The sequence below is a fragment of the Triturus cristatus genome, chromosome 6 (genome assembly GCF_964204655.1).
Source record: "Triturus cristatus chromosome 6, aTriCri1.1, whole genome shotgun sequence".
NCBI classification, from domain to species: Eukaryota; Metazoa; Chordata; class Amphibia; order Caudata; family Salamandridae; genus Triturus; species Triturus cristatus.
In genome coordinates, this window is record NC_140589.1 from 216,923,820 (window position 1) to 216,951,523 (window position 27,704).

Genomic DNA, 27,704 nt, shown 5'->3' on the forward strand with positions numbered 1-27,704 from the left:
GCAAGCTCTTTTCTCAAGCCCTTGGAGATCCTTCACAAGTTTATGAAAGTACACACAAAGTTCTACTCTCCTTTCTTTGGCAGTCAGGCAACCACTGTAGCCCAATCTCCCAAGCAGCACTTCAGCTTAGGGATAGTCTCTCCTCAGTCTCTCTGGTTCCTCTCCTCAGCAAAGGTTTCTTCTTGTTTCCCAAAAGTGATCTAAAGTTCTTGGGTTGGGGTCCCAATATTTATACTCAGTTTCTCATTGTTCTCTGAAGGCAGAGAGGCCTTTGCCTAGTCCAAACCAGTTTCTGGTCAGTCCTGGAGCACTCTGTTTACATGACTCCTTCTTTCCTTTCACAGTGCAGGGCAGGGACATCAGATGCATCACAGGAGGTGGAGCCAGCATTGTGGAGGGAAGGCACAGCCCTCCCACCCATCTGCATGCAGATCTATCTATTCAGCCCTGTGCTGACTCACCCTGTCTCCTGGAATCCCCCAGCCCCTGTCACTCAAACTCCAGACAAGGAATACACAACCAAGCAGAGGCAGGCTTGGATGGTTAGACAAGAAAATACCAACTTTCTAAAAGTGGTATTTTCAAACACAGAATGTTAAAACCAACTTCACTAAAATATGTATTTTATCATTCTGTACTAAACCTGAATTTCTATCTAGTTCCCTGAGTCAGTTATGATTATAAGGTGCAATAATCAAACTGCCCATTCTGGCCTATTGAGAACAGGTACCCTTGCAATAGTGAAAAAACATAAATGGCTGTAATTTACTATTAGGACATGCCACACACACCTGGGCATCTCCTACCTTACACTTACAATGCACCCTGCCCTTGGGCCTACCATAGGGGACGACTAATATGCAGAAAAGGGAATGTTTGGGGACTGGCAAGTGGGTGCACTTGCCCAGTCAGCATGGCAGTACCAGACTGCACACAGGCTCTGCAATGGCAAGCCTTAGACACACTTTAACAGGCTGCTTCTGTGGGTGGCACAACCAGTGCTGCAAGCCCACCAGCAGCATTTGGATTACCAGCCGTGGGCACTTCTGGTGCACTGTACTAGGATCTGACAGGTAAACCAAACCAGCCAATCATGGAATCACTAATCCATACATCAATCTCCAATAGGGAGCCCTTGCACTGTGGCACTGGATAGCAGTGGCACAGTGCCCAAAGCATCTAACACCAGCAAAAACACATGAGTCAACAGCAAAAAATGGAAGGGAGACCCACGCCAAGGTGTCAGGCCTAACAAGCGCGAACATGACCACCAAGGGTATCAGAGTGCTTTACAAATTATGCATCACAAGGTAATAAGCATAGAAAACCGAATAACCAAAACGACAAATTGAAAGTCAAAATTGTCCAGCATTCTCGTAAAGGCACCTCAAAACACATCATAAACAACAGAGGGAGAAAAAAAGATCACAGTCTAGAATTGTCCGACAGACTCATGAACAAGGTGGCTGGGCAAGAGTCAACGGGTATGGACCGAGAATCAGAGGAAGGTGCCAGGCTAAGGCAGACATTTCTTCATCAGGAGCCCTTTGACTTCTTTTTTGAAGAAGAAAGTAGACAGGATCACCCTGACTTCAGGGGGAAGGGAGTTCCAGATCCTCTGAGCCATCCCTGAGAAGGCTCGGTTATAGGTCTTTTTAAAACATTTTTTTTTAGGTTCAAGCAAAAGGGAGCTGGCGCTTCTGGAGGCTCTAGAACCACAGAAGAGTTCCAGTTTCTGCACAAGGTACAACAGCGTCTTGAAGTGGGTGGCTTTGTGAGCCATTCATGCAATTTTTAGCTGTATCCGAGCTTCATATGGCAGCCAATTCAGTTCCCGCAAGTCCGGGGAGATGTGGTTTTGTGCCAGTTAAGAGCCACGCACCGGAGTTGAGGGTAGCCCTAAGAGGAGCCGTCCTCACTCTGGGCAGGCCACAAAGTGTTGCACTACCATAGTCCAGCTTTGAGATCACTAATGCTTGAACTGCAGCCTTTAGGTCATGAGCAGGGAGGGTTTCAGCTTCCTAAGTAAGCTGAGTTGGAAGTTTGCTCCTTTGTTGAGGGAGCTGATCTGCTTCTGCATGTTCAAGCTTTTGTCTGGAATGATGCCCAGAGATGATGCTGAGTCTACAAGGTGCGGTCTGTAGTTAAGGGCAGTCAGCTAATTCAACCATTGCTCCATGACGAGGGATTGGTTGTGGGGTGAGATCAGTAGGAATTCCGTTTTAAGAGCATTTAGCTTCAGGTGATTACATGTCAGCCAGCTTTGTGTTTCCAGCAGGACTGAATTGAGGGACTGGATGTCTTCGTGGGAGGGGATCTTCAGGTATAGTTGGGTATCATCCACATACATATGATAGGGAATGCTAGATGATTTTAGGATTTCTGTCAGAGGCTCCATAAACAGGTTAAAGAGCATGGGGGACAATGCTGACCCTTGTGGCACCCCCAAGGTGACCGGTGCAGAGTGGGACAAGGATTGGTTCACCTTGAAGCTTTGGGATCTGTTCTGAAGGAAGGAAGGAAGGAAGAAAACCAGCTTAATACCGGCCCAGACAGCCCCATCCTGTGTTCTAGCATCAAATGCAGATGAAAGGCTCATCAGTAAGCACGACTCATTGTGATCCAGCATTCTAAGCGCATCATCCACGATGTATGTTAGTGCCGACTCTGTACTATGACCTGGGCGGAAACCAGATTGGCATTGATCCAGGAGTTTGAAATGGTCAATGTGATGGCAAAGCTGGGCAAGCACACATTTCTCCAAGAGATTTGCCAAGGTGGGGATGTTAGTGATTGGGTGAAAGTTAAGAGGTTCTGTGGGAACCACATTTGGTTTCTTTAGGATCGGGGTAACTTAACCTTCTTTAATGCAATCCGGAATAGCCCCTTGCATAAGAGAAGCATTGACGATTGTCGTCCAGAGTGTTAGTAAGGCGGATCTCATTTCCGGGAACAGATCCGATGGCAGGGGGTTGTTGTAGTGATTGGGAGGTTTCAAGGTCAACAGCATTTTGTGTATAGTGTATTCATCCACGATTTGGAACAAACTCCAGGATGCATTGTTTTTGAGGCGGCAGGGCAGTGAGGGTTCAGTGATATTCGACTCTTAGGGACAAAGGGTGATCAGCGGCCTGCTTGAGATGTGATCATGGGCCAAACGTAGTTCAGACTCGATCTTAATAGTCGTCTCCATCGAGAAAACAGCAAATTCTTCACAGGTCGGCAGTGTCCCTTGACCCAGGGCCGAGAGGTTAGGATGATTATTAGATTGGGACTTGATGATTTCGAACAATTTTTTGGGGCGTTTTTTTGCTTGATCTAGTTGAGTTCTGAAGAAGGTAGCCTTCAAGCATCTAATGCTTTTGTTGTATATGCTTCACAAGGATCTCAGGTGACAAAGATGTTCAAGGGAGGGATGCGATCGCCACTTCCATTCTGCAAGTCTTAAATTCCTTTTTTCTGCATTAACACTATCATTGAACCATGGTTTGGAGAGCTTAGCAGACATTCTTTTAAGCTGAAGTGGTGCCACTGAGTCAAGTACATTAAGCATTGCATGGTTATAGTGGGCCGTCAGGTCATGGACATCATACGTGTTCAAAGGGGGGAGCAAGATGTTATCACAGAGCTCCGTCAGGTCTTGCAAGTTGATGTTCCGTAAACATCTTTTTAACTGTTTTGGGTTCTTAGGTTGGGATCTGCTTGCTCTTACTGATTCAAGGACGAGGAAGGTAATGCAATAGTGGTCTGTCCAGTCACATGGGAGGATCGCCTCCAGGCTGAAGGAGTTGGGCTTACCAATGACAATATCTAACGTGGCTCCTTTGATATGTGGAGGGCTTTCACATATTTGGATAAGGTTTAGGTCAGGTAGGAAGGATTTAAGGCTATTGATCAGCACATCGTTTACATCATTCCAGTGGAGGTTGAAATCACCCAGGAAGATCTGAGTGCCCTGGAAATCCGCCTTGGCCGAAATAACGCCCATGATCTGTTCTGTGAAGGGAAGGTTGTTGTGAGGGGGGTGGTAGAACGCGTGCAGTTTGCATATCAAAGTTGGGAGGCATTAGAAGGTCAAGGATGGGAGCGGCTGAGTCATTTAGCCAGGTTTCCATCAGCATTACAAGGTCAAGATCCTGGACCAGAATGATATCGGCAATATCCGCAGCGTATTTAACACACTATCTGCAGTTTAGGAGTACGAATTTGAGACTGACGGGGGTGTCCTTTGGTGGAGGTAGAGTGGGGGTGACTATCGTGAAGTTGTTCTCATTTAAAGTCTTAAGTTTGGCCTAGGTACCCTGAAGGGATTCGTAGGGATTGATTTAATTGCATGCAAGTTTGAACGGGGGGAGTGCCAGATCATATGAAAGTAATAGAGAATGAATATGTAATGTAATGTCATTTAGTATTTGTAAAGCGCTAACTGCCACTCCGCAAGGAGCATCCTGACACTATCACTATCAGACAGGGAGGCTCTGCACCTGGCGGGTCGAGAGGGGGTAATTAGGGTGTGGAGCAGAGGGCCAACTAGGGGGTGAGTGGGTGGAGTGGGATGCAGTTCCCCTATGATAGCGGGGGGAAGGGTGCCAGGAACAGCCTCAGTCTGGGAGCGAGCGTCGATGGAGATTGGTCAAAAAGGAGCCGCTTAGTCAGGAGTTAACTAACAGATCCTCAGTAATGTGTGATAGGCTACGAACATCTGCCTTAAGTTGTTGTAGGGAGAGTGCAATCTCATTAAGTCGGGCTTCCAATGAAGTGTGTGAATGGGGATGTGAGGCTAGGTCCCAGGAACATGGTATATAGTGACACCGCAACTGTGCAGTACAGGCTTATGCCTTACTGCATGACACTCAAACTATTGCAGCCCTCTCCTAGCATACGGAGGTCACCAACTTGAATCTGCACATGAGCAACATCCCGATTAGTGTAGCAGTGCACTCCTCACACATAGCGCTGGGAGTCCACTCAACTGGGATTCTCACTTAACCTTGTTTCCTCCAATGCTCTCCTCTTCCTCATATGGCACACTGGTCTTGGCAAGCAGGCAGGCACTGGGGCACCAGGTTCCAGAGCAGGTGGTCTTGGTTTCCATAGGTGATGTCCCCTCACCGAGCAGGAAGACAAGCAGGCCTAGGCCCACTTTTCCTGGTTATAGGCAGAAGTCTTGCAAAACTTCCCCTCCTCACACAGCATGTCTCGCTTCTTGGCCGATGACAAGTTTTGGGGTGTCAACCTTCCGTTTTCATAGTACATTTCCAGACACATTAGGTAATTTAGGTTCTGGGTCTTTGAAGTTTAATGTTGGGGTTCTGCTTCTTTTAAAGTACATACCTCTCCTCTCCCTCTTCCTCTTGAAATGCCACCTGTCACAGCAGGAGAGACTCCGCAGCTAATAGTCCCACAACACAGGCCTTGGGAGTGACTAGAGTTCACACTTGGATGTCAGTCACTGTAATATGTGCATCAAAAGTTTAATACCGGGCTCCCAGACCTACTCTTTATGATTCCCTTATCAGCCTCATCCTTTTCCTGAGATGTATCTTCTTTGTGATCTCTCACTGAAACAAAGAGCACCCATTTGAAGTGTACAGGTGGAGTCTATTTCTCCCTTCTCTAGTGTTTTTCACCTAGCTCACTGGAATGCAGCAATACACAAATCTGTCTGAGGGAATTCCTCTACCTCTTCATGTCTTCGCCAGACAAAATATGCACCAGAAAAAGAGGGCATAAAGAGAAAAAACATGCAATAATCCACTTCATTTCCACAGGTTATCCTTCATTCCAAAGTCATAACACTTAATGAGCTGGTATTACACTCCAGAAAAATCCCACACACTGCAGTGTAAGTATTAACCAGTGTTCGACCAGACGACATTAGAGTGGTCTTCCCTCCAACTTTTTGCACTACTCCTTAATTTTGCAGAATTTGTTTTTGTTATTCTTAGGTCTCTGTGCACTTTACCAGTGCTAATCAGTGCTAAAGTGCATGCGCTTTCTCCTGAAAAACAGGGCAACATTAGCGTATACCCAATCAAAGCATGTAATTGACACATAAGTCCCTAGTAGAGTGGTCCTACATGGACCCGGAGCCTGTAAATGTAATGTGTGCAATTTTAATAGCCTATCCAACCTGGTAAAGTTAAACTTTTACCAGGCATAAACTGTCCTTTTTAATACATGGAAGGCACCCTTAGGATAGGCCCTAAACAGCCCATAGGCAGGTTGTAGTGTATTTAAAAGGTTGAGCATGTACTTTTACTTTTTACATGTCCTGGTAGCGGAATGCTCCCACATTTGTTTTTCACTACCTCAAGGCCTACTTATTTCATAGGATAATATTGGGTTATCTTATAAAATTTAGTACATGTAAACTTTCAAATGGAAGTATATATTAGGGGTGGGCGAAGAATTCTGCTCTCTCCGCGCTCCGTGTGGAGTTCTGAAAAACTCAGCAAAATGATGCAGATCAGAGTATTTGTTCTCAAGCGGCTCACCAACAGTAAGTTGATGAGTGCTTGAGAAAAAAAATAACGCACTAGACCTCCTCCTGGTGAGATTTCTCATTGCAGGCGTTCGCAGCAGGTCGCGACCGCTCGCGACCGCTCGCATTGAGAAATCTGCCATTTGCGTTGAGGAAGCTGCCCCTCAAGTAGAATGTCTACTCGAGCTGCAGAAAGCAGCAGCGCCCTCTGGTGTGATGCGTAGTGCCACTCATGCTGATTTTACAGTGCGAGACAAACTCTTGGCACTAAAAGTCAGTGCGAGGAGTGCAACTTAACAGATTTCGGCGCTGGCGGAACTCCGTGGAGCACGGCAGGGTTTTTCTGGCTCTTCGGCGAGTTTCGTGGAGTAAAACTCTACGCACTCCGCCCAGGCTTAGTATATCAGAATATCAAGTTTGGTGTCTATAGAATATTTAAAGCCCTCTTTAATGTTAAGATTGTATTTTAAGTCACAATTCTGAAAATTGCACTTTTAGAAAGTTGGCATTTTCTTGTCCTAACTATTTGGTGCCTGCAGTCTGTATCTTGGGTCATAATACTAGGCGTAGGTGGCAGTTGGTTTTTGTGTATTGCCTCCAGACAGTGAGTCAGAGGGAGAATAGTGGCTGGCAGGATGGGCCATCTCTAACTTGATAGAGTGATGGAGCTGTCACCTATCACGCTTGCGCACCACAAAACCTCTGCCTCAGCATACTTGCAAAATGCTTAACACTAGTCTTTTCTGACCCCAGACAAACTGTGGCCAGGACATGGAGGCAGGAAATTCAAAACACCTCTATGGGTGGAATCTTCCAGAACCATTTCTTTTTTTTTTTTTAAACATATTTTAGTATGTTTTCAAACTAAAATAGCGAGAGGAACAATCTGATAGCTCATACATGATACAGTAGCAGTAAAAGAAATAAGCTTTCAGCAGTTCAGCAAGTTATTATCAATACAATTACATTACTACATTTTAATAAACATCAACATAGTCAACAGGAATCCCACCCCCCTCCCAGTGTCAATTGACTACAGAACCCACCCATCCCAGACTCACTACTGTGCAAACTGATCTACAGGTACGGCAGCCAAAACAAGTAGTAGCACATACTTCCAGGCACTCATCTTACAAAGTTACATGATACAATTACGTAGGGATCATATGGGGTCTGTTGGCTATTGAGTCCATAATTTTACTATTCAGCTTTTAAGTGATGTAGGATTTCAATGCAATGAAGGTTCAGTAGATATAAACAAGTCCAACATTGCATCCCATTCCAATGCAATTGGATTCCTTCGCAAACCTCTGTTTTCCTCCCTCCTGATTTCCATACTTTCAGCCGTCGGGGGCAATGCAGACTTCCAACGTATCGTAATTGATAGTTTCGCCAGGAGTATCATCAGATTGGCAAACCTAGCCTGCACTCCCTGCTTCTTGCACAACCCCAGTATGCAGTATTCGATTGTATTCCCTCAAGTAACCAACGCTACCTCCTTAAGAATGGTGAGTACCGTGGTCCCCAAAGGGGTTTCCCAGAACCATCTCCTACTTCAAAGCTAGCACCAAGTATAAATATTGGACCATCAGACCCAACTATTCAGCACACCTCTGGATCTGTGGAAGACTCGGAAGGACTGCTGTGCTACTCTGCAAAAAGGACTGCTAATCTGCTGCCCTGCTGCCTGAGTGAGAAGCAGTGCTAAAATGTTGTGCCTACAATATGGCAGTTTTTGAAAGTTTAAACACTTACGTATTCTGTTGGTTTTGTCACTATGAATAATTGCATTTTTTTTATTACTTAACTAATATATCAATGCTAAGCAAACTGCATCCCCAACTGCTCGCAGTTTATTTAAATGCTTTGAGAATGGTAGGAATTTGCTATTTTTTAATAAATGCAGGTGAAAAACTCTCCATCCCTTCCAGTCAATATATCTACCTTAATTTACTCCATTTCATAATGCTTTTCCTATATGGTGGTGCTCAAAACACAGTACAGTATTATAAAATTTGACTCGAATATGCACATAAAAACGGATTCTGGGGCATATCAACAAGGGATTTATCTCTTCTTTTTTTGCCTTTAAAAGCCAAAAAAAGCAGAGATAAAACTAGCGCCCTATCAACAACAGGGTGCTAACACGCAAATTTGCATGTTAGCACCCTTTTACTCTACGCTTCCCCTTGCATCTCTAATGAGATGCAAAGGGGGCGTTCCAGAGTAAAATTATAGGAGAAATGTCGCTAAGCGACATTTCTCCTATTATCAAGAATGTCGCTAACCCTGTTAGAGACAAAAAAAGCAGCGCTAACCGCGGTTAACGCTGCTTTTTTACGTCTGCTAATTTTCAGACTTAGCCATGATATCCTATGGAAGGAGGATATCATGGCTAAGTTTGCCTGTCCCTATCAACAAGGTAACGTGTGATTATCGCTGGGTTTCCAGCGATAATCACACATTAGCCTGTTAGCGTGTAGATTTTTATCGCTATTGAGATAAGCGTTGCTAATAGCACGCTATCTCAGCGATAAAAATTCACGCTAGCCGGCGATAATTATCCTCACGCTAAGAGCGCTGAGCGATAATTATCGCCGGTTGTTGTTGATATGCCCCTTAGTAATTCTCTGTAGTCACTAAATATACAAATATTTCATTTTGAAAAATAATGCCTTTTTTTCTATGGACTCACACTGGTGGATCTTGTCAGCACACAGATTCGGCTCCCAATTACTACTGCTGATACTCTCTGCCAATTTTTAAAATATATCAGATACTGTCATTTCTTCGATTCTCAATAATCCCTTTCTCTGAATGAATTTTCACACAATTTGCAGCCCTCTTAACAATGTCTCCAGCTAGTCTTGCAGAGCGTAATTGATTTCTATAGCTTTGCTACCTTTCCCGAGAATCTTAAAGGCGCTCTTTTAACAAGCATTGATAAAGCCAATAGTGGTGGTCTTTGAAAGTTGGTTCGTTTATTCGTTTTTTAGCTTTTATTGCAAGCATATGTCACCAAAATAAAAGAATTAAAAAAACACTTGCCACAATTTTAACATGGTGTCCATATTCTTGCAATATTGTTTTTAAATATATTTTAGAAACAAATAACTGCTTAAAATGTTAATGCAACTGTAGAGCTGCTACATCGGTATAGTTTTAATATACAGCACAGAAAATATAGTCTTAGTGATACAAATAAATGATGTTATTCACTTTCAAGTGGTGCAAAGAGAAGACATAGTTGAACACAAAATGATAACTAACCTAAGGATAACGAATGGAAAGAAGAAAGCACTGCTAAGTAAAGTAGACTTCTACAAGCTCAGATAATGAAGTAGACATGTGGCCATACAAAAACCGCCATACACACTGCAAGAGAGACAATTGCTGAAGTGGACTGACCCACTATCCCATGCTGCAGGGAAATCCCACAACACGTTGTAATCAGCAAAGTAAGTGAGTGCACAAAGATGCTTTCTTTATGACGAGATAAGGTATCCAAGCAGCAATTAAAATATAATTGTACCCGCAAAAGTAAAAACATTAAAGAGCACACATTTGGTAGTAATTGCAAGCATCGCGTCATGTTGTATCTGTAGTTCAACAAAAGGACGACCTGATCCCCACCACCAAATGGTAAGGGGAACGCAAATTGTACTATGTAATCATTCACAAAGCGCCTTGGCCTCGCTGGACAGGCCTTCCAGGCCACACCAATCTATGAAAAATATATGCAAGCTGATGCCTGAAGGCACTGACCTTAATCTCACCCGCTCTCCCAACCTCTATGTAAATTGACGACAAGAGATCAGCCCTTTAAATAAATGCCCGTATTGGCCAATTATATTTACCCAGCCCTTGTGAGAGACACGTCTAACACAAGCTCGGGAGACGGCCACTACAACGCAGCCGTTTCCATGCATAACATTAACCACGCATGCATTACAACGCATGCGTGGTTACCACGAATAACCTTTAGCACGCATACCTTTACTACAAGATATGTAGTAAAGGCATGTGTGGTAAAGGTAAGGGGGCTTGGGGGGGTCTTCCCTCCCCAAAAAATATTTAAACAGGCGATAAGAAGGGGGGTTGGGGGGGTCTCCACTCCCAAAAACAAACTCACCAGTTGAAGTCGCGATGTGGAGGAAATCGGTGTCATTAGAGGAACTGGAAAGACACTTCCGGTTCCTCTTAACGACGTGCATCATGAATTCGGAAGAGCTTGGGGAGGAGAGCTTGGAGAAGTAAGGGGAATATTAGTATTAAAAAACTAAAATAAGGGATGAGGGGGTTGTGTAGAGAAGGGGTAAAATATTAGGGTTAAAGGGAGGGGTATTTAATAAAAGGGTTTGTGGGTGGGAATCGGAGCAGTATATGGAAATGGAGAAGGGATCGGAGATAACCTTTAGCAAGAACATGTCATTAACATGCATGGTTTAACAACGAAAAATGTTGTAAAAGCATGTGTGGTAAAGGCATTTTCGTGGTAAAGGTTATGCGTACTAATGGCATTCTCGTTGTAACGCATGCGTGGTAAAGGCATGCGTTGTAACGGAATGCGTTGTAATATCATACAACCCACAAGCTCTACCTTTTTTGGGGTTTTATACAAAAGCAGCTCATGACCACATGAGCTCAGTTACAAACAAAATGGCAAACCATGGAGATAGTAGAAAAGAAGATACGAAAATAGGAATCAAATGCAGTAAATTCTCTCTTTACAGAGTTGCTGTAGTCATGTATCATTTAACTCCCAAAATATTACTTCTATCATTCCCCAGTTAAGAATATAATATCGAAAATATCGTCTGACAGAAATTTGGGGGCATATTATCTAGGAAGTGGCAGTGAGAGGCGTTAGCCTCCTTGGCTTAACACCTCTCATCACCACTTCGGGCTGCACCATATGTGTGCTGCTTCACGCAGCACACATATACGTTACAAAATGGCATTTTAAGAAAAGGTTTGTTTATGTACAGGAAGGGACACCTTCCTGTACATAAACAAACCATGGCATTTTGCTTTTTCGGCAGCACACATGGAAAAAGCAAAAACGAGGAGAAATGAAGCACCTTAAGACCAGGATTTTCCTCGTCTTAAGTTCGGCGCTGCCACCCATTATTGCCTCTCTTTATAATAGGTGGCAGCGTCAAAGTGAATGGGTGTTGCTGTGGAACGCCCACCACAACACCCACTGCACGCCCCCTTTCACCCTAAATTTAGCATGAAAGGGACACTATTATCAATGCAACGTTAAGCCACTTAATGTGGCTTTAAGCCACGTTAAGTGGCTTAACGCTGCCTTGATAATAGGGAGCTGACCCTATCGCCACCACAACGTCACAAAAAGTGACGTTGTGGTGGCGATAGGGGCTTGATAATATGCCCCTTGGTCTCCTAAGTACCATTTATTAAAGTATAATCATATTGGAGTTAATAAAAGACAATCTACACCCACCTACAACCCCTGTATTTCAGCCATTCGATATTTTTGCTAATGTCATTCAGGCATAAACCCTTTCTTCCTTGCCTTCAAAGCTGGAGAGGTTTTTTTTCATTCTCTCCCATCAAAAGTCAATTTTAACATTACAATGTCTGTGCCATATTTAACCTCACCCTCGAGTAACAAACATTGCCATTCTTAGGAATTGATATCAAGTGATCTATGAGTGCCAGGAGTTCAAAGATGTTTGTACAGTCATTTCTCATAGACCGGAAATGCTTTTGGCACAATGATAGCTCCTGACCATTGCACGGCTTTTCCTGGTTATATCCTTCGGCAGGGTTAGAGGAGTTGCCAGCTTGGAGAACGATTTTTGGGGGTGGAGGGAGGGCCTGGGATTGGGGTTCACTGAAGACGCGCTCTTTCATGGAAGCCAATAATGAAGCTTTGCTCTTGCTAAAGCTTTGCTTTACTCTCGCCTTGGCAACAGAATCAAGTTTGGCAGAGTCTGTGATAACTTTTATGAATGTGTTGATAAACTGGGAAAATATTTTCTGGGAAAACTCTCATTTGCTTCGTAGTTTGTGGTTACACTTTGTCTCTTTCTCTCTTAAATCATTTCTTGATAATTATTGTGTATGGTAATTATTGCTGTTTTCTATTAAGTTTATAATAGACTCAATTTCCTCAAAATAAAACATTTCCAAGTCATTTTCTATGTGTCTGATATGATCTGAGGGAACGCCCAGCAGAAATCTTGAAAACAAATGCAGCAGAAAGGACAACCATCATTCCACAAGCAGACACCCAAAACAAACCCTCCGGACACTGCTCACCTCTTCTTGCAGGTTCTTTGCAGTGCACACAGGTTCAGGGCGCGATGATAACACTCATGCAATATGAGCTACCCTTCGTGAGCTTCATGCATCTCTTATCAGGACAAGGTCTTTCAGAATCCACCCAGGAAAGCGCCACCTGGTCAAACTCTGGCATATGGGGTTTTACTCACAAAATTAAAGTCTGTCCACTTGTAGAAATAATCCTCTGAAGTACATTGCTGGCAATAGGAGTACTTACTACCAATTTAATTTTCAGTACGTCTTCAGGATAGGTCTAACAGATCCAGTCCAGCTGTTCATAGCATCTGGGGCGGCGAATGGTCAGACGCTGCTTTCTCACTAGGGTGCAGCTCAGAACTGGACACGGGCACTATCATGCAGGCATCAGTCTGGCCTGTCTTCAGGAACACAGAGCTACCAGGTTGTTAGTTTCTGTCTCAGTGTACTCCGGCAGGCATAGCAGAATGCAGAGCTCTACAGCAAACCAAGGTCTCCAGGCATACTCAGATCTCTAACCAAGGTCGCAGTCCATAGGCAACTGAAGAAGAATATTTTTTTGGGGTTCATTATATTCCATCTCAGGCCCGTGAGGGCTTTGGCGCATGGCCAAACATAGTGTGATTCTAGGAAAATAACTTTATCTTTCTGCTCCTCAAAAATATGTAATGCAATGCAAATGTGTCCGATGCTGTAACTATTCTGCCTAGAATGACGCCAATTACATTTTCCTAATTGACTTCCCCATTTCTTCTTGGGGACTATAAACCAGTTTCAACAGTACACCACACACAAACACAGCAACACACAGTGGTTAATGTATAGCACCTATGTTCATGTCATGATGCAAACATTCTCTGTTAAATGCAATTCTAATCCTTGGAGATATGTTTGTCATATATTTCATAACTATAAAAAAATAACACTGAGGGCAGCTCTCTTTCTATCTTCAGTCTTCTCCAGTTCAAGGCAAGTGGGTCTGGCAAGGCGACTTTACCTTTACAAAGGTAAAGTTAGGAGCTTAGGAGGTAATTGTTAAACAAACTGTAGGTGACTGTCTGCTCATTTGCACACTTTTGGAATACAAAGTCACTTCGGGCCATACTAAGTTTTCTCAGCTTGCAAAGTCCCGATTCGCACATTCTCTTAATAGATCTGAATCCCCAAGTATCAGAATGACTCTGCCTCCATTATAAATATTGTGTCAACCAGTCCCAAATGCTCAGAAGGCATCTTCAGTTGAAGTGGTAAAATACACAACCGGTACAAGTTAATTTTCATTCCAGAACAATTAACAAAATTCATTAGTTCAAGCATCACTCCCATCAGATGGCGTAGTGAGTCTCAAAGGACCAATAGGGTGTTGTCTGCTTATAATGCAAAGATTTTATCTCTTACTGGAAGGCATATATACCCTACTCTTCAGATCTCAACTAGAAGCTCACTACCAAAGTTTCCATCACCAATGCGAACAATACCGGGTATCCTGTCTATTACCGCAGGAGATAGGACACTGCTGAGAGACAACATGACTACTTCAAACTCACATCAAAGGTCTATAGAAGGCTTGTTCTGCATAGCCCATAATCATGGAAAGCTGCTCGGTTAAGAACCTCGAACAGATAGGGGTAAATTATGTCAAATTATAAATTCAAATACCTTTATACTCAGGGACCCCAGAGCCAAGTGTATCTAACCATGACTCTAGGTCCACAGCATGAAATAGACAACAAAGATTCAGGTGTGAATTGCGACCAGGAATAAACCCAGTTTGATCGCCCTGTACTAAATGTGCCACAATATGAAAAATCTGAGTGGTCTTTGCAAGGTTTTAGAACTATCACCAATAAGGACTCCCTAGTGAACATTGGCAGTAGCCTCAAGTCATATGCTTCAGCATATATTTTTTGTGATTTTGGGATCAATTGTGCCAGGTAAGTTGTAAAAAACTCCAATGGGAAGCCATTTGTGAGCTGGGATATTTTTTCCTTGATTCCTTAGGGGAAATTGCAGCCCCAGAGATCTCTGCCTCGTCCGCAGTAATCTGTGGGAGTAGGATAGAATCCAGATATTTCAGCATACCATCCACATTCAAAGGTAGTGCAGTGTACTGATTGTGTAAACACAGAGTACTCTCCTCCTGAGAACTCAGTATCTCCACGGTGGGGGTGAATATAGCACATAACTGCCTTTGCCCTGCATTACTCCTCAACAGTCATTCCAACAAGCCACCAGATTTATCCTTCTCTCAATGGTGTTAGCCAACACTGCTTGATAGCAGATTTTACCCAGGTGTGTGACCCTCATTCAATTATTATCCGCAAAATCGCTATTGGTAGCCAAACGACATTGTAGCTTATAAAGTCACTTCACTGACTTAATACACATCCCCTTAATTACACCTTGAAGGCATCCCATTCAACTGCAGTCATAAAAGCAGATCAATCATTTTCACTAAAGTATTTATTTAGATGATCCCAGAATGGTGTATGAAATACAGCCTCTCCAAGTGACTCCAGCTGTAAATGCCACAATGGCACCATTGATATGTCTTCCCCACATTTTATAGCAATCTGATCAGGATGAGATCTGATATAGAATGGGCCAGATATTTAGCATCATAGACCAGCCTCCTAACATCATCTATCCCAAGGAACAAATCTAGCCTTGTATAGTTCATGTAAACCAGAGTAATACACAGAGTCCTTAGACTCAGTGTACAGGGGTCTGCAGACAAATGCAACTGCATTACCCAGGAGGTAAACCTTTACATCAAAAATGCATTATATGCCCCCTTAAGATGGGAGGGAAGATCTATCCAAGTAGGTATCCAGCACTGTATTATAATCCCCACCCTACATGCCTCACCATTCCCAATATTTTACTAAGTATGGGGCCAATGTGTCTAAAAACTGAATCTGTCATAACATTGGGAGCAGACACACTCGCAACTAGTAAAGGGGTTCACACTAATGTGCCATAAAGCAATGTATAGTGCCCTTCCGGTTCTATGTGTGATGGTGAGATCTGTAAGGGAACTCCGGAAGCCACCCACACCAATGTAGCTCTAGCCAGAGAATGTAAATTATTATCCTGTATCTACTTATTGACCATCTTTGGTTTGACATAGAGTAGCTATATCAGAGAGTAAATGATGTGTCTCCCGGAGACATATTATCTGTTGCCCCCATCGCGTCAGGCTAGAGCATATTTGGTGGTTCTTGGGTTGCAGTGCGCTGCCTCTCACGTTCCATGTCAGTCATGTATATACATTATGGGAATGTCTATAGGCAGTCAACTTTTCAATCACAGTAAATCTGACCCTCAGCAGTAAGGGCCACATATATAACATCTGCACATGTCAAGAACACTTCTCCGTTCCATCCCACATGCACCTCATAAAATGTATCTCATGTAGCAGTGCATTATACCAACTAACAATGTAGAAAAAACAAGAAAGATACACTTATAACTTTGTGTCCCTGGTGGACTGACACCTCACTTTTATACTCAGTCCGGGAGGGCAAACAAGAACTTCTCGACAAAAAACTTGTCCCCGTCTTACTCAGCATCCATTTTACCTCTTCAGTGCTCTCTACCATAATATGCCAACTGAAGCTATAAGTCCCCTGGATACCTTAAAACATCTGAACACAGAAAGCTCATATAGTAACCTAAAGACGCATTCAGATTATAATATCCACTGTCATGGGAGGCAGCTGGGGCCCTCCTCCTAGTATGTACGAGTGTACCTCTGCATCTGAATCTGTTTTCAGTTAGGCCCGGGTGGAACTCAGGAAGTACATAAAAACTCAGCAAGATTTGTCTGAATTCCATGGACTGCTGGAAATCCAAATGTTGCACTGCTCGCACTGCGATTTAGTGCCAGGAGATAATTCCACGCTGAAAAATCAATTAGAATGGCACCACATGCATATCAGTTAGCACAGCTTCTCAAGTTGATTTTGCTATCACTTGAGTAGATTTTCTACTCCAGTGGCAGCTTTCTGACCACAAATGGTCATGACCTCCGCGACCAACTGCGTAGGAGAAATCGCGCCAGGGTGCCATCCTAGTGACGGAAACCATGCTCGGAGGCACCAAATTTCACTCGCACTTGCCAAGCTACCATTGGCAAGCTGCGTGCCAGAAAAAACCCTGCTACATGGCGGTTGGTGGAACTTGGCCAGAACTTCACGTTACAAGCCTAATGAGGAGTGGCCAAAGTTCCGCCAACTCTGCCAGCACAGCCAAATATATCACCCACTGCCTGTAGCATGCCCATTTTCAGTCTCTTTTTGTTGAGCTGGAGGCCTGATCTCATGTGATTGCCCAATTTTATCCACATTAACCACCACTCTTTCCCATACCTCCTGCGCCCCCTAATGAGTCGGGATACCACTTAGTTCAGTTCTCTGCTGCCACCTGAACCTATCCCTCTGATGGCCCAACTTTCATCATTCTTCCCTATCTGCTGACTGAGGTAGACTTTTTGCCTTCCAACCAATCCCTGACATCCATGGGAGTCTTGAAAAAATTGTACAATATTGTTTTTTATCATGCAGAGGCATTCAGGAAACAACAATGCACATTTTATGTTTATTTGTCGCTGTTTAGCCTTGACCTCCTAAAAGGAACTTCTGATTTTCTGTGTCCTTCTAGTGTAGTCTGGCAACATATACATTTTGTTTTATCCACTGCCCAAGAGCCAGGTTGTCAAGGCACTTGTTTGATTCAATCCCTATCTCTATAAGTTAAGAGCTGATCATCAGATGACGAGAGGTGCATCTGGCACAGGCCAGCGCCCAGGAATTCTGTGTGCCCTTTTAATCGCAAAGAAATTAGGAGGATTGCCTTCAAGGACATTGTCAAGGAGCTAAGTTTCCTTTAATTTTTTTACAACCTGGGCTTCTAGTTTCTCCAGGAATTCAATGTGCGTACATTGTTCCTGTGGGAACAATTTTCTATATCTTCCTTTTGATTTGTATGATCTATGCTCAGAAGGTCCACATCCACTTTAACTTCGTCAATGTTGGACTCGCGTGACTGTTTCAAGTCTGAGATAGCCTTTAGTGTTTTTCAAACTGCTAGTACTTCCTTAAAGAACTGTTTCAACCTTTTTAGGCATGGGGTCTTCCTCCATGTTTCTAGGTAGTGAGCCATCTTCTAAGGGCTTCCACCCAGCAGGCCTTACAATGCGTAGTTTCACCATGTTAAAGCACTAAGCAGTTTCCCTAATATTCATCCCTCCACAATACCACAAGAGGAAAAGAAATTGCTCAGACAGTCATGTAACTATTGATCCCTGAAGGAGGGGTGGAGCTAGCTCGCTACCACGATGGCCGCTTGAGCCGAGAGCTCTGATAACCCGTCTACAAAATCAGCCAAAAATCCTGTAACTGCATCAATATTGCGGTGCGTGGAGGCGATCTTCTGCCTTCTGAAGACGAGCGGACCCGACAGTGTGAAGCGCTGTTTCTCTAGCGACCCCCTGTGCGGAGAGCGCGCCTCCGACGGTGCTGGACTGAGCGGGCCCTGGGCGCCGGAGCCACGCGACGGTGAGTGTTTGGAGACCCGCGGCGGGACTGCCGTGACTGCAGGGGTGGCCTGTGGTCCTGGCTGCTGTGTGGATCTGTGGGGGCTGCTGGTGCGGAGTCCCGCCTGGTGCGTTGGGCCCCTGAACATCGGCGCTCCTGCCGGCAGAGGCTCTGTGTTGCTGGCGCCCGCGGAATTTGGAATCAGCTGAGCGCTGAGATCAGAGGACTGGCGGGTCCTGGTCTCCGGAGGCGTGCTTACGGCAGGAGTCGTCCAAGCCGAGGAGGTGACACTACAGAGCGACTGGGGACACGTGGATTCGGGTCCCCCATGGCCTCATAGCATTCTGGTGAGTGGAGGAGCAACTGGGGCTTTGTCACCCTGGGAATTTGGTTCTTCCCCTTGGTTGTTGGCCCGCAAGTTGGACGCCTCTTGGGAGCGGGGCTACACAAGTAAGGAGAACTGGGTACCGCAGACTGGCGGGCCGTGCCCGGGGGTTACCTGGGACATCGCTGCGCAGCCTGATGCCCGGGCCGGTCAGGGGTGCTTCAAGACATGCGCTGCGAGAGCTGCACTCCGCTCACACCGACCTGCGGAGCCCTGCGACCCTCCTCGGATTGATCGGAAGGTGGCAGCCATTTTCTGTGGCGCGAGCTGAGGGGCCTGTGCAACGTTCCTCCTAGAGGTAGAAGACCTGCTTGGACGCAGCCCACTGATCCCCCTCCTGTGCACTGACCGGTAGACACGCGGCTGAGGGATCGGGGGGCCTCTGGTTGCTCACCTGCCGTGATCCTGGCACGGGGCCGGTCCTTGCTGCCCCCTGGCCCTTGAGCCCTTGTGCTGCTGCTGCAGGAACTGTCCAGCCGGATAGTTGTGAAGCTGTACTTCCCGAAGGGCGGCGATATTACCTGGCCAGAAGAGGGAGAAGACCCTGTCCTCCAATACCCCCACTGCGAGGGTGCTCACATACAGGAGCACGACGGGCGCTGCCATGCTGCATCACGATATCTTTACTTGGACTGACGAGGTGGGACACTCGCTGCGGTAGGCGGGTGAAGAGACATCCTGGTGGAGACTGCCCTGGCTGGGGTGGAGCCCGGAGACATCGCCAGGGGACCCCACTGTCCCCACAGTGGAGACGTGGCATTGACGCTGCAATTGCCCTCACACATGGTGACGCGAGCGAAACGATACCCACGGAGGGTCAGGATGGGGCGAGTGGATAAAGCACAACCAAAGCTGACATTTGGCCAGAAGATGTCCAATTCCAGTGATGCTTCCGTCAAGGAGGGGACTAGGTAGCAGAATCAGCCTACAATGGACTCGTGCCAGGACATCTGCGGCCTGCTCTTAGCCATGGAGAAGAACCTACAAGGAGGTGTCACATCTCTTGGCACCAAGATGGACGCGCTGTCCTATAGGATGGACCGAATGGCTGAAAGGCTGGACAAGCACGCTGAACGGCTTGACATGTCAGAGCGCAGACTAACGGAAATGAAGGAAGCACAGACCGCACTGGACACTGAGCATAAACAGCTGGGCAGGGTCCTGAAAGTCCTGCAGGACAAAACAGATGACTTGGAGGCGCGTTCTAGGCGCTGTAACCCCGCATCATGGGCCTCCCTGAAACTACTCAGACGGGCAATATGGAACATTTCATGGAGAGGCTCCTGAAAATCCTCCTTGGCGAGGACTAGTTCTCCAATATGGTTGTGGTGGGGAGGGTGCACCGCTCTCTGGGCCCGAGGCTGGCACCAGGAGCTGCCCCTAGGCCGATCATAGCAAAGCTGCTCAACTACCGGGATCGAGAAGTTGCGCTGAAGCTGGTCCGTGAGAAACAACCACTGCGATTTGAGGGTTCCACGATCTCTCTGTTTCTGAACTTCACGATCCGGGTCCAAGAAGCACGACGCCTGTTTGCCCTCATGAAGAGACAACTCCGTGACCTGGGGGTGGACTATGCCATGCTATATCCGGCGAAACTTCGAGTGAATAGGCAGGACCGATCCCACATCTTCACCGACCCGAAATCTCTGCAGAAGGCGCTGAAAGACTGGACAACAGAGAGACGACACAGTCCGGAGAAACAACGGCTCGATTAAGCGACGGGCGGCCTGCTGGAGGAACAGGACTAATCCCTCTTCGGTGACATTATCTGATAAGTATGACCTGAAAATCCCTGGGCGGGAGGGAGCGTGGCTATGGCAGCCCTGGGTGTGGGGCCCAGGCTTGTTGTCATACTTCTTCTATTGCCTCTGATAGACTGACTCTCTTCTTGGTGGACTCCAATGCCCAACGGGGACACACTGGGCCCTTTCTCTCCTGGGGGGAGGCGGTTGTGTGGGTGTTTACGGATATCACTGAGCATGAGCCCCAAGCTCCCATGCATATGGGGTCCGCACAGAACTAAAGCGACACCTCCGATCGAACTCCCGATAGAGCATAACATATGTTATGTTATGTTATGTTACTTGCTTTTGTAAGGCGCACAGCTACCCAAGGGTTTCCCGGCACCTCCTGAATGTACCCAAGAAGGGTAAATAAGACCTAAGTAAATAAGAACATAGTGCCGGGGTCTGTTTTATTGCAACTCTCTTGGGATGGTTCCTGGGTTCTGGAGGTATATACTGATAAGCAGTTGCAAGCTATACACTTGACGGGGTTCGGAGTACGGCCCTACATGGGCAACACCTTTCTTTCTGTTGTTGCGAGCTACATTCACCCTTGCGTGAAGCACACTGGGGACGATTCTTTCTTTTGGGGTGTGGGTGGGACAGTTCTATTTGTAGGAGGGATGGAACCGCGGCCAAGTTGGGGTGGGGCAGGCATGGGAGGGGGAGGGCAGGGTCAGTGTTACAAATTGTTTTTTGTGTAGCTGAGGAACTTGACCCTTTGTGTCAAAATGTATGTTTTGGGGAGTTGAATTGCACAGACTCTGTTGGGTTCTGCCTGACGTGGGTGGGTGGTGGGAATATGTTGAGACTGCTGTTGGATGTTTTTTCTGATGTGACAATACTTTAAGTGCGACACCATAGCTGCGTAGGCCCAACCAGACTGACATCATGACACTTAGACTGGATAATCCCTCATGAAGGACAGGGTTGAGGCAAGACATGACAATCCTCTGGACTCGGTGGCCGTGCTCCCTTGGAATGTACGTGGCCGTAATGATTATAGGAAATCCAGGAAAATACTAAGCTACCTCTATAGGCATAATATTGACATCGCCCTCCTGCAGGAGACACACCTTCCTCTAATAGCCCCATCTTACATACTAAAGGGCTGCTAGGCAACGTGCATGTGGCCGGCTTCACCACTCATGCTAGGGGGTTCTGAAGTGGGTCAACCCAAAGAAGGCGTTTAGACTGTTGCCTTTGGATACAGAAAGGGAGGGTCCGTTTGTTCTTACCAAATGCTCTGGCAAGGGAATGTAGTTACTTTTCGTCAACGTGAATGGTCCTAATAATGATCACCCAGACTTTTGTAATAAGCTGACTGCCCTTTCTCACCTTCGAGCTCAGGAGCAGGTCCTATGGGGAGGGGACTTTAATTTTCTTAAGGACCCTGCTTTGGATAGGTCGGACAGCCCGGACAGATGTGTCTCTGCTTCGGCCAGAGGCGTGGAGACATCATTGATCAGGCTGGATATGTGCGACGTCTGGCGCAACAGGCACACAGGCCAGGGTGGGTATACGCATTACTCTGCGTATTATAATGTCCATACCAGAATTGACTACTGGTTTGCCTCCAGACTCTTATTGCCTCATATCCAATCCTGCACGATTCTACAGCGCACTTACCCTGATCATTCACCCCTGCTCCTGGCACTCGCTTCTCCCAGGAAGCGAATCCCTCCTTTCCTGTGGCGCTTTCCTCCCTACTCTCTCTCCAGGACGCCGTTTTTAAGGAAGATATTGCTACGGCAATCGAGACGTTCTTTGAGACCAATGTGGGGTTCGTTGATTTCTTCCAAACAATATGGGAGACTTTTAAGGTATATATTAGGGGGCAGCAATATCCAAACACACGCGGGTCCTTAAATCAATACGTAATACACTGGCAGATTTGGAACGTAAGATAAAGACTCTTGAGCCATCCTTGCTCGTTGATCAGAATGAAGCACTTAATCTGGAATTGACGCAGACTCTCCGGGACTACCATGCGGAAGCGGACATGGAATTAAAGCACCTCGGGAAATATGCCACTGCCCGTGCTTATGGCGAGGGCGAACGGCCGGAGGCGGTTCTTGGCAAGCTCCTCAGGCAGCGTAGAGACAATATGGCGATCCCTGAAATTAGATCACAACCTGGAGGCTCTCCGCTAACGGAGGCCCAGGTGGCGGAGCAATTTCGACAATATTATGCGGACCTCTACGCCTCCCGAGGCTGCAACCCTGACGAGCAAATACTAGACTACTTGTCGTATATAAAGCTCTCGTGGTTAGCCAACTGGCATTGTTAGTTTCTGATGCGACCGATTGACCGGGATGAAATAATCCTAGCCCTCTCTGATATGAGGGCGGGGAGCGCGCTGGGGGGGCGACCTCACGGTTGCCTTCTATAAGGCTTTTATCGACCTTCTGCTGACACACCTGCTTACGTTCTTCGAGGACATGTGTACCACAGGTGAGATTCCCCCGTCTATGAGGGAGGCGATCTTAGTGGCTATACTTAAACCGGGTAAGCCTCCAGCTGAGTGTGCTTTGTACTGACCTCTGTCCTTGATGAATGTGGATGCTAAAATTTTCACGAAACTGCTCGCCAGTCACCTGGCACCACTTGTCATGACCTTGGTGGCCCCGGAGCAGGCCGGATTTGTACCCAGCAGAAATCTGATGTACAACTTGCGTACCGTCTTCGCGGCTCTAAGGCATACAAGGCCGGAGGTTCCGGCCATTGCGGTATTTTTAGACATGGAAAAGGCATTTGACTCGGTCGAATGGCCCTTGGTGAGTCGCATGGGTGTTGGGGAGGTGTTTCTACAACTTCTTGCCGTATTGTATACCTCTCCCACAGTGCGTATAAAAATAGGCTGCCTGGTCACTAACACTATACGCATATACAGGGGCACAAGACAGGGCTGACCCCTATCTCCGATTCTATACGCCTTGATAGCTGAGCCCTTGGCATGCGCCCTACGGGAGTATAACGGCCACAGAGGCATCCGCTTCCCGAACTACCACCTAATTGTCTCCACCTATGCGGACGATACACTACTTTATGTCAGTGACCCGGAGGCTAATCTCTCCCCGGTCCTGCGAGAGGTGGTGCTATTTGGTTCCCTGTCTGGCCTAAGAGTCAACTGGAACAAATCCATCATGTTCCCCCTCACCCCAGCCACGCCGGCCTTCAAACTGGAATACCCACTGCAGTGGTCTACGGAGGTGGTGCGATACTTAGGCATCAAATTGCATACTGATTCCGAGGTTGTAGTCAGAGAAAACTATGGGGTCGCTGTCTCCAAGCTGGAAGAGGATATTGACCGATGGGAGCACCTCCCTTTTTGGTTGATGGGCAGAGTGTCTCTCATGAAGATGATTGTTCGACCGCGCTTTCTCTTCCTTTTTATGAATATTCCCATGGTACTTCCCCGAGTATTTTTCCAGCACCTTCTGTCCCTAATGGTACACTGGGCCTGGGCCGGCAAGCAGGCATGCGTCGCCTGGCAGATACTGACACCACCGAACTTGATGGGTGGCCTGGGGGCTCCTGATTTGGATTTATATTACAGAGCAGCACAAGGCTCCCAGGCATATCATTGGCTACATGGGCCCTTCGACATTCCACATGTACAAATAGAGTCGATAGTTGCTGCCCCAAGGCCTCTTACTGCCTTGCTGTTCACGACCCCTGATAGGCTCATGGGCATATTGGATTCCCTTAACTCGGTCGCTCATGCCTGGCATTATCTATTGGCTACTCAGGCGGGAAATATATTGTATTCCCCGGTGGCCCGTCTTGACTGGTGCCATTGGCTTGCCCCATGTAAAGATAGGGGGGTTACAACTGCTTTACAGACGCTAAATGTCCATACTATTGGGGACCTTTTCACGGATGGCACCGCACGCACTTGGTACGATGTGAATGGTGGTGAAGTTAAACCGACGCCCCTTGCACAATTCCAATTGCATAGACTTCGACATGCTCTCAAGGACTTATTGAGGGAGGATATGGCGGAGCCCCCTGAGGTCGTGTCACTGACTGCTGTTATAAGAGCGCTGTCGCCTGCTAAGATGGTATCTAAGATTTACTACACCACAATGTCTGCTAGGGGAAGTAACTACACCAAACCGTGTCTGGCCTGGCGGCAGGACTTGCAAGTCGACCTCACGGATGACAAATGGCTCTACTGCTGCATGAGCACTAAACGTGTCTCTCTAAATGAGCGACACAGACTTGTCCACTTCAAATACCTAAACAAGGTTTACTACACACCGGAATGTCTACACCGTTATGGGCTACGCGAGGAGCCTCATTGTGAACGATGCGGGGAACAAATTGCTGACTTCTTCCACCTAGCCTGGACATGACCAGGGATTGCTCGCTTCTGGGGAATGGTATTTAGTGATATAAATCGGATTACGGAACTGACGTTGGCCCCTGACCCACTCTTGGCATTGCTAGGGTACTCTAAACCTCTCCCTAAGGCACTGCGACGGCTGGTAGACATGGCACTACTTTTAGCTAATAGATGTGTGGCGATTGGTTGGCTTTGGTGCCCGACCCCTACGATGGCTCAGTGGTCTAAAGATATGATGTACTGTGGCACCCAGACCGAAAACTACAGTGAACTGTGGCCACCCCGCAATAGACCGAAGAACTTTTGGGCTCGGTACGTGACGAGCAGGATGAACACGACGGACACGGCCCTTGACGATGCTTCTGCCACACGACACCCTGACTCCCCCTGCCCTTGAGCTCACCCTACGGCGCTTCACCTGACTGATACAGACCATACCGGATGCCCGACTATGCCCATAGCAGAAATGGTTAAGATAGCCAAGAGGACCATGCCACTCAGAGAATAGGGCCTTCCAATTACTTGTCGTAATGAATCTTTCTTTTCAGCATGGTACTGCGCTGTTTATGTTTGATTGTCGCACGCTGCTAACATCATTCGAAGTATGTCACTGGCTTTTGTTTATCACATGTAAATTCAATAAACATATTTAAAAAAAACTATTGATCACTGAATCATGCAAGATTAAATATGTATTACAATTAGTATGTTTGTAACTAAATATGTGTGTTGTAATTCAATTACACCCAGATCAGGCCATAGCATCCTGTCGCAACAGAGTTCAAATCAGTCAGGCCCAAGCAGTGCCAGCCTGGTCAATGATGCAGGTTTTAATTTGTATTAGATTGGCATGGGTAAAAACTTCAGATGAATCGTCCACATATCTCGCCCAGTCCAGGCCAGGCCAGGGAGCTAGCATGAGCCCATGGGCTTTTTATCACTTTTACCGACAGCAATCTTTCAGACTTCAGTATTGTGTGTGACGTGGTATCTCATGCACCTGCAGGCTATGAAAATGAAGCAGGAAGTCACTATGACTTGGGCAATCTAGCCCATGTAATACAAATCATCATCGTCATAAATGCATTACACAGGAAAGGTTAACTTGGTATCCCTCCAGCATCCATTGCTACCCAATGGGAGATAGGTAAAAGTCACATAAATAAATTAACTGATAGCTGGTGTCCTCTCAAGGCATTCAGTACTTACTCCATGGAAGGTTGGGGGGAGTGGCAGGGAAAAATCAAACAAATGAAATAAATAATTGCTAATGTCGCTCCAGGGCTTAGGGGGACACTATAAACAGCAGGTACAAATCAAATAAATTAATTAGATAGTTTCTGTGTCCCTCCAGGGCCCCTGGGGACACTATGTCTCGCGGGTGGCAGATCAAAATTGAATAAAGTAATTAAATATTAAATGGTGTCCCTCTAAAGCCCATGGAACCCTAGTGGATGACTGGTAGAGGGGCAGGCAAACATTGATTAATTGAATTAAATAACACCGCAGGAGTTAACTATTATAATCTTTATTTAATGGACAAAATAAACTCGCAGAAATTCTGCAGAAATTGCCGGTGATTACTTAGTGTAATCATTGGACGACCAACAATATAAAAATTAATTCCCGCATTACACACGTTTTCCATTTGCCTCACTCCTGAAGAGGTAACATAGTCTTTCTGTCTCTATGACAGGGTGGATGCAGAGGGTGGGTTTCCCCCCAAAAGGGTAGGAAGCCCACTAGACACCAGGGATTGCAAAATGACATTAGAAAAATGGGGGTGACCCACCAAGGTATTGGGCCACCGCCATATGGGGCAAGAGATTCTTTCTGAGTTTGCCCCTAATTTGGGTGGGGTAGAAATCCCACTAGACACCAGGGATTATTAAGTGGAGCATCCTACCCTGACATAGTATTATACCTCAACCCCAAAAGTGGCATCACAGTCTTTCTGCCCCCAGGTAGAGAGGGGGAGTTTGCCTCCAATCTGCCCACTGAGGGAGCAGAAAGCCCACTGGATGCCAATGTATCTTTTAAAGACATAATGGGGTGGAGTCAGCCCATCCTGAAATCAGGCCCCACCTCCAGTCCTAAAGCCCCAAATGTCTTTCTGCTCCAATGAGGACTAATGTATTCCCATCCCCATAGTAAGCATATAAATGTCAATCCTTCTATGTGTAGCTTTCATACACAGGCATTCAGAGTGGGTGTAAATTCCAATTTCAGTATACTTGCCATGCATGCTGAATAGTTGCACTATTCAGGCTTTGGGTCAGCCAGCAACCATGAAACCTACACACTACTGGGTTACCGCTTTTCTAAGTAGATGTGTGGTAACGCTGAGTGGTTGGAATGTTGTGCATTCCCACAGCTTGGTGAACATTCTCTCACAGAAATGTGAGGACCATGTGTTTTTTAACCTTATTAGGGCTTCCAAGGCACTATGGATAGGAAAAGTACATGGGAACCATGCAACTTACACCACCCTAGACTCTTGTGGGTATCTAGTTTTGAGAAATGTCTAGTATTGGTAGCTTTCCCAGGGGGGCTGTAGCACTAGGGCCCAGATATTTTGCAGCTACACATTTAGTAAAAAAACGTTAATTTTGGTGGGTGAAATGAGATATCTCCAGACTGCATTTTGGGGTGTATTGTGTGGTGACTGCTAGACCCATTCACACAAGTGTGGTACCTTTTTTATCAGTAGACAGGTGGGAGTGCAGAATAGTGGAACATTTGTTATTATCATTTACATTTCTCTCCATTTTTGCCTTCCAAATGTAAGCAAGTGTGGAAGAAAGAGCACCTTTTGCAAAATGTCCTCAGAATCACACGATAAATGAGGCTCCAAGTTTTCCATTTGAGGTAAACACTG

At 46.1% G+C, this 27,704-nt stretch overlaps 1 protein-coding gene across 2 annotated transcripts in view; it reads right to left on the reverse strand.

Moving 5' to 3' along the window:
• Window positions 1-13,315, reverse strand: part of LOC146816669 (adhesion G protein-coupled receptor F5-like) — a 675,219-nt gene extending 661,904 nt beyond the window's left edge. Inside the window, exon 1 of one of the 2 annotated variants that reach the window (XM_085610569.1) lies at window positions 12,773-13,315. The gene's annotated coding sequence lies outside the window, so the exon portion shown is untranslated. The remainder of the gene's footprint in view (window positions 1-12,772) is intronic. The other variant, XM_085610570.1, reaches the window with a different exon arrangement.
• Window positions 13,316-27,704: the final 14,389 nt, after the last annotated feature.